The sequence below is a fragment of the Piliocolobus tephrosceles genome, chromosome 2, assembly GCF_002776525.5.
Source record: "Piliocolobus tephrosceles isolate RC106 chromosome 2, ASM277652v3, whole genome shotgun sequence".
Lineage (NCBI taxonomy): Eukaryota > Metazoa > Chordata > Mammalia > Primates > Cercopithecidae > Piliocolobus > Piliocolobus tephrosceles.
The window spans coordinates 182832850-182846056 of record NC_045435.1 but is presented as its reverse complement, the minus strand read 5'-3'; the positions used below and the strand labels follow the sequence as shown (position 1 = coordinate 182846056).

At 45.8% G+C, this 13207-nt stretch overlaps 1 protein-coding gene across 8 annotated transcripts in view; it reads right to left on the bottom strand.

Moving 5' to 3' along the window:
• Window positions 1–13207, bottom strand: part of ST6GAL1 (ST6 beta-galactoside alpha-2,6-sialyltransferase 1) — a 149904-nt gene that overhangs the window by 56551 nt on the left and 80146 nt on the right. The window lies entirely within an intron of this gene.

The window sequence follows — 13207 nt, the reverse complement described above, 5'->3', positions numbered from 1 at the left end:
TTTTTTTTTTTTTTTAGACAGAGTCTCGCTCTGTTGCCCAAGTTTCAGTGCAGTGGCACCATCTCGATTCACTGCAACCTCTGCCTCCTGGGTTCAAGCAATTCTTCCAGCCTCAGCCTCCCGAGTAGCTGGGATTACAGGCGTGCGCCATCACACCAGGCTAATTTTTCTATTTTTAGTAGAGATGGGGTTTCACCATGTTGGTCAGGCTGGTCTCGAACTCCTGACTTCAGGTGATCCACCCACGTCGGCCTCCCAAAGTGCTGGGATTACAGGCGTGAGCCACCATGCCCGGCCTCATGGGAGGGTCGTAAGGCCCACAGTCAGGCCAAAAAACATTAGAATCCTGCCTTGGGGCAGGTGAAAGGACGGCAGGAGAGAGATGGTTACTTAAGGTCTGTCCCTGAAGTCTAAAAAGCCCAACATTCTAGCAAGACTGTAGCAAGGGCTATGGGGGTATGTGCCAGGAACCATGTATGAAAACCAATACATAGACAGGGCACGGTGGCTCACGCCTGTAATCCCAGCACTCTGGGAGGCCTGAGGCCAACATGGTGAAACCCCATCTCTACTAAAAATACAAAAATTAGCCGGGTGTGGTGGCATGCACCTGTAATCCAGCTACTCAGGAGGCTGAGGCAGGAGAAGAATCACTTGAACCTGGGAGGCAGAAGCTGCAGTGAGCAGAGATCACGCCATTGCACTCCAGCCTGGGTGACAGAGCGAGACTCCATCTCAAAAACAAACACACAAACAAAAAAAAACATATATCCTAATACCACACCCCCTCCCCCACTTTGAGATGTCTCACATTTTTTGGGCAGAACTAATAGTTACCTTCCACGTATTGATTTCCATCTTTGCCTGTAATACCTGTCTCCCTAAAATGTATAAAACCACACTGTGGCCCGCCTGCCTCAGGACCACTTACTCAAGGCTTCTTGAGTTTGTGATTTTTCTAGGCTGCAATAACTCATATTGCCTCAGGACAAACTTCTTTAAAATATTTTACAGAATTTGGTTTTTCTCTTCACAGAGATGAGGGAGGCAACCGTGCAGACCTCTGAGAAAAGAGGGTTGCAGGTAGAGGGAACAGCAAAATACCTATAGGGGGCAGCCAGATGACGTGGCGCCTTACACAAGTGTAGGGATTTGGGCTTTCATCTGATTAAGACGTTGCTGATATGTGTTTGAAAGGCATCACTGGGGGCCGGGCGCGGTGCCTCAAGCCTGAAATCCTAGCACTTTGGGAGGCCGAGACGGGCGGATCACGAGGTCAGGAGATCGAGACCATCCTGGCTAACCTGGTGAAACCCCGTCTCCACCAAAAAATACAAAAAACTAGCCGGGCGAGGTGGCAGGCGCCTGTAGTCCCAGCTACTCGGGAGGCTGAGGCAGGAGAATGGTGTAAACCCGGGAGGCGGAGCTTGCAGTGAGCTGAGATCCGGCCACTGCACCCCAGCCTGAGGGACAAAAGGGGACCCCCCCCCCTCAAAAAAAAAAAAAAAAAAAAAAAAGAAAGGCATCACCGGATGCTGTCCTCAGAATCAACTGTGATAAGCAGCAGGTCCCAAAAGTCAAAAAGAAGACCTTTGCAACTATCCGGGTGAGAATGGCCCAGGGTCCCACGGCCTGAGCTCTTACTGCGTGCTAACATCTTATAGATGTTACCAAATTTAATCCTTACCACCATCTGTGGGGTGGAGTATTAACAATCCTTTTTTAAATAAAGAAATTGAAACTCAGAGAGTTTCAGTCATTTGCACAAGATGTCACTGTAAATGGTCAAACGAGCATGTGGCCAGATTATTCTTTTTTTTTTTTTTTTTTGAGACAGAGTCTCGCTCTGTTGCCAGGCTGGAGTGCAGTGGCGTGATCTCGGCTCACTGCAACCTCCACCTCCTGGGTTCAAGCAATTCTCTGCCTCAGCCTTCCGAGTAGCTGGGATTACAGGTGCCCGCCACCACGCCCAGCTAATTTTTGTATTTTTAGTAGAGACGGGGTTTCACAATCTTGGCCAGGCTGGTCTTGAATTCCTGACCTCGTGATCCACCTGCCTCAGCCTCTCAAAGTGCTGGGATTACAGGCATGAGCCACCACACCCGGCTGACCAGATTATTCTGACAAACTGGTCATGCTCTTCATCCTATGTCCCTCTACTCAGGCCCTTCCAAGGGCTACTGCGAGCCTCTCTGCTTTATCACTTCAACTACAGTTGCTAATCACTGCATTGACCTTCTGGTGACACCTGTTTACTCTGCCCTGCTCTTCATCTCCTTAATCTTCCGGGAGCAAACCTCACCGTCATCCGGACCTTAGAACCCAAACTTGCCGCTCTTAGACTTAGAGTGCTTGACACCCTGTTGCCTCCAGAGGGCACCTGCACTAGCCACAGTGCCTCCGAGAGGGGCTCCATGTGTCCTGGCCACCAGAAACCCTCTCCTATGAAGGACTCCCATTTCTCTAAGAGCTTGGATTCTTAATGTGTGTCACCTGAGCTGCCACTTAATGCTCTGACCCCCTTTCTCTTTCCTCATATCAGGGATAGCTGGCTGCCCCACCAAAAGTTTGCTCCTTCTGCCATATAGAATTAGTGCTGTAAATTACTGCCCGGAGAGGGGTTGCATTTTACACACACACAAACACACACAGCATATAGATGGGATCATTTTACTAGTTACTGGTAAAGAAATGTGAGTAAAAATAACACATATCACTTCTGGGCCACGATGGTTAAGACTTGAGTTTATTTGCTCTAGCAGCTAGCATTACCCTACAGAGCTCCTCAGTAGAGACTTCCTGAATATTTATTTCTAGGGTCTAAAACCATCATTAGCATATTCAGCTATAGAGTTTTCATATCTCCTCATCCCAACATTTCACAATCCCAGTGAAACAGAAGAAGCACACCCTAATTTAAGCAAAGCCAAGAGCTCCTAAATTCTTCCACATCAAATCATATCCTCTTGTATTTTGTTTCCCCCTACATGATTCCAAGAATTTGAAAGATGTTGTCAACTAACTTTAATTTAAAATTTGAGTTCTTATTTGTTATCAAAGGAACAAAGATACTGTTGCCAATCAGAGGTTCTGAACAGCATGAGATTGCCACGACTACCACAGTCGGTTGATAAAAGTTTAGCATAAAACAAAGAAACTTGATTTTCTTGGCTGCGCAGGTTTGCTGTGGTGAACATGCTTCCCCCATCCAGCTTTCTGAGATACTCAGTGTCTGGTGGATCTCTGAAGACCCTGGACAAGGGACTCCGGTTTGTGGAGCTTACTCCAATACAATCATAACTTTGTGATTACAGCCATAGACACAATTCTTGCTTAGCATACCCCCTGTGATGGCTAATGAGTGTCAACTTGATTGGATTGAAGGATGCAAAGTATTGATCCTGGGTGTGTCTGTGAGGGTGTTGCCAAACGAGATTAACATTTGAGTCAGTGGGCTGGGAAAGGCAGGTCTACCCTTAATCTGGGTGGGCACCATCTAATCTGCTGCCAGCTTGGCCAGAATAAAAAGCAGACAGAAGAACGTGAAAAGACTAGACTTGCTTAGCCTCCCGGCCTACATCTTTCTCCCGTCCTCCGCCCTCAAATATCAGACTCCAGGTTCTCCAGCTGTGGGACTCAGACTGGCTTCCCTGCTCCTCAGCCTGCAGACGGACTGGGTGGGACCTCACCTAGTGATCGCATGAGTCAATACTCCTTAATAAACTCCCCTTTATCAATACATCTATCCTATTCGTTTTGTCCCTCAAGAGAACCCTGGCTAACTCACCTCCCCAAAAATCAGGTTCTACTGGTTGGCTAGACACAAAAGAGTGCTTAGAAAAACTACCCCAACAGCCCCCAACTAGGCAAAATTAAGGCATTCTATGTTTCTCCAGAAGAATCTGGTTTCACATGTTTAGAAATCAGGAGAAAAACAATGTAAAACTACGATTTTCCTGGACTACCAGATCAAACAGATACCAGCCTGCCTCTCCATCTCAGCACTCACCAGGCAAAGGCAGAGCAGCAATTACGTCAGAAACCTGCCTCCCCCAGGACACAGCAGCAGAGCTGTCAAAGATGGGCAAGGAATCAGGCTGCCCGGAATTCTCACATGCTAAATTGCAAAGGAGAACCAAATGGCAACAAACCAGGAATGATTTCTACTAAAATACCAAAGATAAGGATTTTCTCTGAAATCCTACTAACGTGGATCTGACGACCTTTTCAAACTCCACTTTAACTGTCTCTTTAGTGAGGACAATGTCTAATAATGTTTTCTTAGTCGTGTCCTCCCAGAATTCCAGGGCTGGGGATCGTGCCAGGCGGCCGTTCTTCCCATCCATGTCCATTGTAGTTTTTGTGTTATTAATCTGGGCAGGAGGAAGTCTGAGCCAGTGTTCCTTGACATTTTCTAATTGCCAGAGTCACTGAAGTGCAACTACCTCTCCTTAAAGTCACCAAGGCAACAACTGTTTACCTCTCTCGTCTTAACAAACTGACATCTTTGCTAGAATCCGTCCAAGGCCAAATGGGCCCCCTACAAAGAGAAAGGGGAAGGGAACATAGAGGAGAAAAAGGTTGTTCAAGTCTGTCCTGAGAGCTTCAAGGCCCTTGGTGTAACCCTCCCCTGCCCTCCCACCCCTAATCTCATAGCCATGAAGGTGAGTGGTATAGGTGAAGAGAACCACTTAGAACATTGTAGTTCTATCTTGCCTGGGCATCAATATCATCTAGGAAGCATTTTAAAAATGTAGATGCCTGATATTATCCTCAGTAGCTTCTGATTTAATGGATCTGGACCAACAAACATCAAAATAGTTAGGAAGAATGTAAAAGTTCACAGAGGGTGACCTTGGGCAGAATGGGAGAGAGGCCAGGCCTTTCCTGGGAAAGGACGGGGAACACCAGTTCAGCCTAGGGTAGACATAGTTAATGAGTCAACACATGGCTCAAGCATTTAAAGTCCCCATTTAACCCAGACTCCTCCACAACCTAGGAAGTCTGCTGCCCAATAACAGCCCCGAGTTACTGAGGAAGTGGCAGGGCCACAGCTTCAATCCAGGGCCCCAGGAATTTCAGGCTACACTGTTATCAGCTCTTCTCCTGGATTCAAAGGGGATCGCATCCTCTGAAGAATTCACATTGATTAGCAGGTCAAGGTGAGTTAGTACTGCTGGAGAAAGAGCTAATCGCCATTGCATCGAGGTGGGCCTTTCCCTTCTCTCTCCTCCCCACGTGGTGATCTTGTCTTGTCTTTGGTCACTAAATGAAGAGGCAGCAACATGGCTGCAGATCAATCTCTTGGGCAGAGGGGCTGCTACCCTCTGAGCAATCCCCGGTGAAGGCCAGAACTCAACTTCTGCTCTAGGCCCATGTCATTGCCTCCTGGGAGGCAGGGGCTGGTTCTCCGGGGGTTTTCACATTTGCTTCCCTCCTTACCACACAAGAAGAACATTTTATATCTGCACTTTCTGGGTGCTTAATGGAGCACGCTCACCAATGTTTGGACATTTTTCTTTGGGGGACAGATCCACAGAAGTCATCACTCAATGATGGGTTCATCTCAACCCTGAACTGCCTCCCCGCATTACTGTTTCCCTTCACTTTAGGTCCCCAAAGGCAGCCCCTGCTCCAGCCCATGTCCCTGGAGGAAGCTTCTAGACTCTCCAGTGAGGAGTCTGCCACCACTGTCGACTTCTACTCACACTCCTGACAGGCGCACACACTCTCCTGCACTCCCGCCCGCTTCTCCAGGTGCTGCGTGTGGGAATCTTATTCTTCCAGTCAGAAAAATAAGATTATATCCCTTCTCTGTCTCCTTTTTAGCACTGCCAAGCACAGGATAGGCAAGTGGCGCTTGATGAGGAGAATGTCTGGCTGGCATCCACTGCGGGGGCTTGTGGTGTGTGTTGGGGCGGAAGACGGTTAGTTTGTAAACAAGAAAATGGTTTTAGACAGGAACTGAAATCATCAACAAGCATGAAGCACCCGCCGGGTCTGTGGCTCTGTACAGAAAGAAAGGAAGGGGAAAAGTGACTATGATTGCCTCCTGGGGGGTTCCCACGTGCCAGGCACTGTGCCAGCCCGGGACATCCGACAGCTCATTCAGTCTCACCACAGCCCTCCAAGGTCAGCACCGTGTTACCGTTTCCATCTCACAGATAAGAAGCCTGAATCTCAAAGAAGTTAAAGGACTTCTGCTAGTAAATGGCAGGGCCAAGGTTTAAACCCAGAACTGTCTGAATCCAGGACTGTATTCTTTTTTTTTTTTTTTTAATTTCCTGAGACAAACTGTCATTGTGTCACCCAGGGTGGAATGCAGTGGCTCAATCACAGCTCACTGCAGCCTCAACCTCCCAGGCTCCATGGATCCTCCCACCTCAGCCTCCCAAGTAGCTGGGACTCCAGGCACGCACCACGACACTCAGCTAATTTTTGTAAATTTTTGTAGAAACAGGGTTTCATGACATTGCCCAGGCTGTCTTGAACCCCTGGGTTCAAGCAGTCTGCCCACCTCAGCCTCCCAAAGTGCTGGGATTACAGGCATGAGCTGCTGCACCCAGGAAAGACAGCACTCTTAATGCCTGTACTAAGATGATCACCTTGTTTGACCTGTGACTCTTTCAGTCACAGCCATGCCCACCTAACCCTGAAAGCAAAGGATTTCAGTGAATGAGGAAGGTCCCAAGCCCAGAGCACACTTAGGATGCTGGACACTTAGCATTTTATCTCACTGAATCCTCCAGCAGCCCTGGATCATTGTTAATATTACAGTTGACCCTTCGCATTTACAGAATCAACATTTGGGATTTTCACTTTTGAGAATAACTCCAAAGGTCCTAGACATGAAACAGCCTAAGTCTGCTAAGGAGTAATTATGAAGTGTGTACAGTAAGAAGCTCACAGGGGCCAGTCCTTTCGTATGGAAGAGAGCTCACACTCAGGCTGGAACCTCGTGTGCGGGGGATGCTGTACCCTCCATGTATTAGGAAGTGACAGAAATAACTGCTGGCTTGTGAATTGTGGCTCCCAGAGAAACAAACTTGCTAGCCCATGTTAGGGAGGGTTTACACTCAGTGATGAATTGCCTTTAACAGATTTAGAAATCCCTGCTGCCTTTTATTTGTGGAATCAATAAGGAACAGAAATCACTTAGATTTTCAACTTTGCTTGATTGCATCTACAGTATAAGGGGGAATTATGTGCTCTGGTGGCATGTGTGTGATTTTGTCTTCTGTCAAGCAAGAACAAAATGCCTCCTCTTAGACTACTGTATGCAATAAGTGAGATCCTGCCAACAATGACCATAAGGATGTTGATTTGAGAATTGGCAAAGATCTCAGGAAAAATCACTGGTGAACATCAACATTCTGACACACTGTGTCAACATTTTATAGATGAAGGAACCGCAGCTGGGAGAGGCCAGATGACTTGCCCAGGAATGTATTGCTATCATGACAGTGCAGTACTCTCCCCACAACCCGAAAGCAAGTCCTCAAAACAGTCCCAACTCCTGCATGCTGACCAAGCACAGAATGTGACCTAGGAGGATGGAGACGTAAGAAGGAGGCCCGCAGAAGGAAGAGAGCTGCCCCTGGGCTTCCCGCCCTCCCTGCACCTCACCCTAGTGCTGGCCTGGGAAAGGCAGAGCTGTGAACTTGCCTGTTTTGACCACATCCATCCAGGTCAATCAATTCAGTCAACAGGCTGATAACTGTGATAACTGAGCTCAAAAGGGTGGGCCCAGAAAAAACTAAAGGGGACCAAGGACCAAGACTGAGAAGGTGAAAGACCCTAAGACAAGGCTCAGTTTGGAGGAATGGTGCTAAATTTCATTTGCACCAAGCCTTGGAGTCAGACAAATCTAGATTCGGATCCCAGCCTTATTATTAATCAGCATGCAATTTTAGGCAAATTACATGATAGTTGGGGTCTTAGTTTCCTTATCTGTAAAATGTGTGCAAAACCACCTGCTTCACAGGACTGCAGTGAGGGTTAGAAGTAAGGATTGTGCAGTGCCCGGCACATGCCAGGTGCTTAATAACTGGGATCTGGTAAACCTGTACCTGCCAGGAAGCAGGGGAGGAGGGACAGAAGGCTGGAGCCCAGCTTGACTGCTCTTGGGTGTGGAAAGTCTTCATTTTCAAGGATGAGATGAAGTTTTTGGGAGTGTCATGAATCAGTATTTATCTTTGGCTAAGCACGAGACCTTGACGTTCATCTCAACAAAACCAATATTTGCGACCGGGCGCAGTGGCTCATGCCTGTCATCCCAGCACATTGGGAGGCCAAGGTGGGCAGACCACCTGAGGTCAGGAGTTCAAGACCAGCCTGGCCAACATGGTGAAACCCTGTCTCTATTAAAAATACAAAAATTAGTCAGGCGTGGGGCACACGTCTGTAATCCCAGCTACTCAGGAGGCTGAGGCACGAGAATCGTTTGAACCCAGGAGGTGGAAGTCACAGTGAGCTGAGATTGCATCACTGCACTTCAGCCTGGGTGACAGAGGGAGACCCTGTCTCAAAAACAAAAAGAAAACAAAACAATAGTTGCCACTTTGAGTGTTAGCTATTTCAAACACTGCTCCACAGCAAAGAGAATAGGAACGTGGGACTCTCGTGGGAGGCAGGGTCAAGGGGGTGTCACTGTGAAGACTGAGCTAATAGAAAAAGCCTGAAACTGGGGCACAAATGCGAGGTCCTCTAACTCGCCAACCAAATCACTGTGTGTCCTCAGAAAAGCCACTTATCCTCTCTGAGTCTCTGTTTCCTCATGTGAAAAAAAGGGCTTAATAGTCCCTATTTCACAGTTAAGGGAAAGCACAGGGGAAGTAATAGATTGGAGAAGCCTTTAAACTGTTCAGAGGAAATGTTTGTTATTTTAAGTCTCTCCAGAAAGTGCTGTTATTTCATCACTTCTGTAGAGCCACAGGAAATAAGGCTCACAGATGAAGTACGCTCCCATTTTAAAGAGGAAAAAGAACAGTGTTCGAGAAACACTTGAGACACTAAAGGTCTCCTCCATTATGAATTGAAGTCATCGTGACTGGTACAGAATCATTTTGTGTGATCACCAAGATGAAAACACAACATTGTTAAATTTTCCCTGAGCCCTTCCACCTCACCCCTGCCAGCCCTCTGCAGCCCCTGCCTGGTAAAGATTTGCTTTCATTTCCACAGAGCAGGTGCTCATGGCCTGAAATAGGAAACGCTGGTAGACCCCATGCCTCACAATGAAGCCTGCTGACTTCCCTAGATTTTCCCTCCATTTGGAAAACAGGCCAAACTCACCGCACCTCCCACCCTCATGCTTAGACCTCTTGCACTGAATGTGCTCAGGGAAGGAAACAGGAAATCAGTCAGATGGTCCCAGAGAGAAACCACGGGCAGGCTGGCAGCCCTATGGCCTGGCACCCAGTCTTCATTTCAGAAGAAATGCCCCTGTGCCCGATCGGCAGCACCCCTGCTCAGGGCTGAGAGAGTATGGTGGGGTTTTCTGGCCTCATCTGTGAGCCTGGGCCCGGGAAGACTATTTGCCTGGTGTTGAAATAACCTAAAAAGTGTGGCCAGGAGAGGTGGCTCACATCTGTAATCCCCGCACTTTGGGAGGCCGAAGCGGGCGGATCACGAGGTCAGTAGTCCAAGACCAGCCTGACCAACATTGAAACCCCATCTGTACTAAAAATACAAAAATTAGCCGGGTGTGGTGGTGGGCGCCTGTAGTCCCAGCTACTCAAGAGGCTGAGGCAGGAGAATCGCTTGAAGCTGGGAGGCGGAGTTTGCAGTGAACGAGATCATGCCACTGCACTCCAGCCTAGGCGACAGAGCGGGACTCTGTCTCAAAATAAATAAATAAATAAATAAATAAATAAATAAATAAATAAATAAATAAATAAATGCAGTACATACAGACAAAGCACTCCCGCTTCTTTCTTGCTCTGCGAGCAGACAGTTTATTGAGAGCCACAGTTCCCGTTTCTGTTTCGGCTGCTCTCAACCTTCTGAAAGAAGTGGCAGGTGTGTAGCAAGAGCACGACTAACATAGAGGACCTGAGCCTGGGCAGAGTGAGTGGGAAGGAAGATGTGAGGCCTGGGGAAAGGGCAATAAATTGAGGCAGAGACCATAGCTTGGCTAGGCTGCCCTGGAAAGATAGCGTTCCAGGTCTGAATCCTGCTCCGAAGAGAAAGAGGAGACAATGTCAAACAAACCCTCCTGAAATTCGAACCAGTCCTCTGAATCAAACACTGCAAGGTGCATTTCCACTGAATCAAATAAATACCATTAGCAATTTGAATTAGTTACCTAAGAACCAATCCCTTAACATGACTTTCCTGGCCTGTGATAGCTGCCTTCATGCCCAGCAGGGAATGAAAGACTGAGCCAGGAGGCTGGAAGAATAAACGGTGAAGAAGCAATGACACAGGTACCAGCAGCAATTCCTGCAAGGGGCCTTCCCTGTGTGAAGGAACCCAGCTCTGAGTTCCTTGCCACCTCTGAAAAAGAGCAGGAGGTTGTTTCACACCCTGAGCCTCAGCTTCCCAAGGACAACAAAAGCTACCATTTTCAGATTGACCATTGCACCCCAGGCATTTTCTCTATAAATGTCTATTACTTCACAGTTCATGGGAGGCCAATATGACTGCCCTGATTTCTTCAGTAAAAAATCTGAAGGTCAGAAAAATAAAGGTACAAAATCAGTAACTAGTAAGTTGTAGAACCAGGATTTGAATCCGGGATCTGTCTGTGTTTGCCTCTCATCTTCAAAGTGAAGAACGAGGAAGACAAAATAAATCCTTTTTCGCCAGGGACAGGGATTCACACCTGTAACCCCAGCACTTTGGAAGGCCGAGGTGGGTGGATCACTTGAGGTTAGGAGTTTGAGACTAGCCTGGCCAACATGGTGAAACCCTGTCCCTACTAAAAATGCAAAAATTAGCCGGACATGGTGGCATATGCCTGTAATCCCAGCTACTCAGGAGGCTGAGACAAAAGAATCACTTGAACCTGGGAGGTGGAGCTTGCAGTGAGTCGAGATCACACCACTCACTCCAGCCTGGGTGACAAAGCGAGACTCCATCTCAAAAAATAAATAAATAAATAAATATTTTTTTTTCTACTCTTCTCTCTGCCTCCTCCCTAATCAGGTGGGAACCAATTCAGGGACAGGCTGGGGATTCAATGTCACTGGAAATAAAAGAAATTCACATTAAAATAATAACATACACTTTCCCCCACCAAATTAATAGACTAAAAAATTACAATACAGCGGACAAACTCACTTTTAAATAACTCACGGAAAAATAACATTGAATGTCTTCTCTGAAGGACAATTTGATTAAATATATCAAAGCATTAAAAACGACCATTCTCTTTTAACCCAGTAATTCCATCTCAAAAACAGGAAATACTCAGAGAAGCAAAGACTGTAGTTTTATGTCAGCCATGCATAGCCTGAAATAACCTCAATTCCCAACTAAAGAGGACAAGTTAAATATGTTATGAAATATCCACACAATGAGTTATGATTTATTTTATTTATTTATTTTTTTAAGACAGAGTCTCATTCTGTTGCCCAGGCTGGAGTGCAGTGGCGCGATCTTGGCTCACCACAACCTACGCTTCCCGGGTTCAAGCGATTCTCCTGCCTCAGCCTCCTGAGTAGCTGAGATTACAGGTGTCCACCACCACACCTGGCTAATTGTTGTATTTTTAGTAGAAATGGGGTTTCAGCATCTTGGCCAGGCTGCTCTTGAACTCCTGACCTCATGATCCACCCGCCTCAGCCCCCTAAAGTGCTGGGATAACAGGCGTGAGCCACCGCACCCGGCCACAATGGGTTATGATTAAATAATTAAAAATAACATTCATAAAAATTTCTTACAGTTTTTACTTTTAAAACATTTATTCACTTACTTATTTTTAGAGACCAGGTCTCACTCTGTCACCCAGGCTGGACTACAGTGGCACAGTGATAGCTCACTGCAACCTTGAGCTCCTGGGCTCAGGCCATCCTCCCTCCTCAGCCTCCCAAGCAGTTAGGACTACAAGCACACACCACCACACTCAGATAAAGTTTTAAAATAAAAAAATTGCACTTACATAGAAAACTATAGAAAGTAGTAATAATGAACCACCATGTATCCATTATCTAGCATCAATAATTATCAATTCATGGTCAATACTGTTTTATTAATAGCCACCTATCCCTGAGTATTTTAAGTAAATGCCAGATATATCATTCCATCCATAAATATGTAATTATGTCCTTTTAAAAAAAATGACCATAGTACCATTATCAACTTAAATTTTTTTTCAATTATTGACTTTTTAACAAAACAGGAAAATGCTCACAATATAGTGTGAATAAATAAAGATTATAAAACTATATATTATATAATCTTAGTTGAAAGAAAAAGGGAGGAAGAAAGGAGGGAGGTAAGGAAGGAAAGAAAAAAAGAAGGGAGGGAGGGTGGGTAATTTGACAAATAGTATCAAAGCATTAAAAATGTCCACTCTCTTTTAATTCAGTAATTCTTTCTCCAAAAAAGAAATTGTCAGAAAAGCTGCCAAAGACTGTAGTTTCACTTCAGTCCATGCATAACCTGAAACAACCTCAAATCCTAACAAAAAGGAATATTTAAATATGTTATGAAATGTCCACGTGAAAGGAAGAAAGAGACAGAGAGAGAAACACCAAAAAAGAAAAAGAGAGAAATGCTTATTCACAGACAAAAAAAGACTTGAAGGAAATAAATCTAAAATATTGCCAGAGTTTGTAATTACCCATGTCATGAGATTTATGTTTGTGTGTGTATATTTTTATCAAGGGAAATCTATTAGATATTTATTATCTCTCCTGCTCTTCTTTTGTTCCTCAAGTTTTAACTTTTCCTCTAGTACAGCTTCCCTGCAGGCTGAAAAACTTCCATTAGTATTTCTTTAAGAGCAGGTCTCCTGGAAAAGAAGTCTCTTGGTTTTCCATCACCTGAAAATATCTTTATTTTGCTTTCACTCCTAAAGAATATTTTTTCTGGATATAAAATTTTGGGTGGTTAGTTGTTTTTTTTTTCTTCCAGCATTCTAAAGATGGGGTTTCACTGTCTTTGTCTTTGGCCACCATGGTTTTGGATGAGAAATCGACAGTCATTTGAGTACGTTCCTTCCTTCCTTCCTTCCTTCCTTCCTTCCTTCCTTCCTTCCTTC